Source organism: Cebus imitator, unplaced genomic scaffold, assembly GCF_001604975.1.
Source record: "Cebus imitator isolate Cc_AM_T3 unplaced genomic scaffold, Cebus_imitator-1.0 Scaffold17, whole genome shotgun sequence".
In the NCBI taxonomy this organism is placed as follows: Eukaryota; Metazoa; Chordata; class Mammalia; order Primates; family Cebidae; genus Cebus; species Cebus imitator.
In genome coordinates this window covers 6,155,366-6,158,186 of record NW_016107332.1, presented here as the reverse complement: position 1 = coordinate 6,158,186, position 2,821 = coordinate 6,155,366, and positions in this window count along the sequence as shown.

The window sequence follows — 2,821 nt, the reverse complement described above, 5'->3', positions numbered from 1 at the left end:
AAAAAAAAAAAAAAAAAAAAAAAGACAAAGAAAAAGAAAAAAAAGAAACAAACAAAACCAAATCTTTCTTTAGAAATCCACCAAAACCCTATGATGAGGTCTCATCTCTGAAAGTTCTGTGGTTCAGCATTGAGGAGCTTTCCTTTTTCTGTCCAGCCCCAGGAACTTTGATTTAACAAGAATACTGAAATTGCCCTGCATGTTCCTCTCCTCTACTACAGTGTTTCCACTGATAGTTCAAGACCAAGTTTTAAACGTTTGTCTTAAAATTACAGTATCCCATGTCAATGTAAATTGCCCAACTCCTGGGGCCTTAATTTTAAGTGTGGATAAGTTCTATGATATAACTTACCACCACTTTAGACATCTCTGAACTGAAATTTCCTTCCAATGTTTGACAGAGACTACAACATAAAAGGCCAGCATTTTAAAAAATAACCATTTCTGATTATGAATGTTCCAGTATTTACCTAGAAAACACAGAGATAAAAAACTTAACTTACCACTATTCAACGCGAAAAAAGATAACCACTATGAATATATTTTTCACTCTAGGATGTATGAGCTTATATGTCTGTCCAATCATTTAGATACAAATATCTATAAATTGGGGTCATACTAAAACATTGAGATTTAAAAATTAAATATCCATCAGAAATATAATTTTAATGTCTGCATGACGTTTTGTTATTGTAGCAATCATATGTAAATATATTTACTAGCAAAGTTTTGTAGTAAATTATTGTATAATGTATTAGTCTCTGCTGTTGATAAATGCGGGCAACTTAAATTCATTCTAATTAACAGGTAATGTGCTAAAATGGTAAGTCCTTAAGTTACTTAAACCCTTGGGAAAGCACAGTAATTTGTTGACAAAGTTAAGAACAAGTAAATTTAAGCAGAAAAGAGATAAAAATGGCGAGCGGAAATAGAAATTTGGGTGTCTGGAGCCATGAACTAAGGCCTAAGAGAAATGATGCTGAAAGCTCTCTGTCCCCGCCCAACGTTTTACACACGAGACATCTAGCTAAAAATGAACATCAAATACCAATTCGGATGGTAATTAAAATGTACCAGGGGAGCGACAGGCATTCTGGAGAATGAATCTGAACGTGGCTCTGGGTGCGTGAAGAAAACATCTGTACACACATGATGTTAATACAGAGTCTATACCGACTCAGTGCAGCCGAGGTCCTTTTGAGCCCGGAGACCCAGTCTTTTTCCCCGGCCTATTGGGTCTTGCCGTCACTTCTAGCTGACTTACTAAATCCTCAAAACAAAAAACAAAACTCTTAGGCTTAAATCCGATTGTTCTCAAACTTGGCAGCCGTCAGAACCACTAGGGGAGGTACTTTGTAATTGTTTATTTCGGCTTTTGAAACTGCAGGGGAGGACGCGGCTGGGCACTGTGCGTTTGTAACCCGAGCCGCAGGTGAAGCTCCCCAGAGGGCGTCCCCAGACTGACCTCGAGATCCCAAACCCGCTGTCCCCCGGCCGCCGGCTGGCCCGGGAGCTTCCCCGCGGCCCCGAACCCCCGCGGTGTTCTCGGGATACCCCCTTGACCTCCGTGCCCCGCTAGGGGGCGCCCGACTTCGCTGCGCGCACGCGGTGAGTCGGCTGCCCTCCGGCGCGCCCGGCCCTCTCGGACCCAAGCGCGTCCTGAAAACGCTCAAGTGCAGCAGGAAGGGAGCGCTGCCCGGGAGGCGCAGCCGGCTGTAGGGGGCGCCTCCTGCACACCCGTCAGCGCTCGGGCTCCCTCGGACGCCGCCCTCACATAAGATCTTGTTTTGTGTTTTGTTTTAAAAGCCTTCTCCGCCCCGTACTGCTTGAAGGCGTAAATGAGGGAGGGGTGTGGGGGGTGGGAGGGGGAAACGGAGAAAAGAGGCGCTGGCGGACTGAATACCTTCTTTAAATTACTGCTGACACCTCGGTTCCAGGCCCCTAAAATCTCAATCAACAATCTATTAGAACTCAACGGGAGTAAAACTAAATCCTCGTTTAAGTGTATTTATCCGATCTCCTTTCTCTCTTTCAAATGCTAAATCCATTTCAGCATATGCCCCCTTCTTTCTCTCGCCTTTCTCTCAAGACTGGCAGCCCATACCACTCTTGTAAATATGAAAGATGCTAATCATATGACATATCACGTCTCCGTCGGAGCCGGAATAAAGCCTTCAGATTTGGGATCATTGCCTCCAGACAACAGCTTCATCAGCCGGAAAGTTGGTTTTTTTTCTCCTTTCCTTCAACCCTCAATCCCTTCTTTGTCTGGAGGAAAATGCAGCCGACTCGAGCCACCCAGGCCATATGGTTCACTCTGTATTTTCTTAGTTGAATTCTGAATTGTTTCTGTGACTTGCGAAGTTTTTTTGGAAGTGCGTGTAAAGACATAGAAGAGCTACTTGTGCAGGGAGCGCTGCCCGGGCGCGCCGCGGCCGCCCCCTCCCGGCCTGGAGACCAGTCCCTGGCTCCTCCGCCGAGTGCGGTGCTAGCAACTGCGTTATCGCAGGGTCGTTTCTACCAGGCAGGCCGCAGCTGCGTGGTTCGCGCCCGGTGCAAACGCTGCGCCTCGCTAGGGGCGAGCAATCGGTAGGCGCTCGAGAAATACTGCGGGGGGAAGAAAGAATGGATAAATCAGCGATAAGGGTCGACCGCCAATGTTTTATTAGGTTCTAAAGTATATCTTTAGATCCCTGAAAATACACCACACCCCTGTCTCCCAACACTATTGTGTATCACACTGTTTCATTGTCTACATATACATATCATTTCCTGATATGTAAAACAGTTTTTTTTTTTTTTTTTGAGACAGGGTCTCACT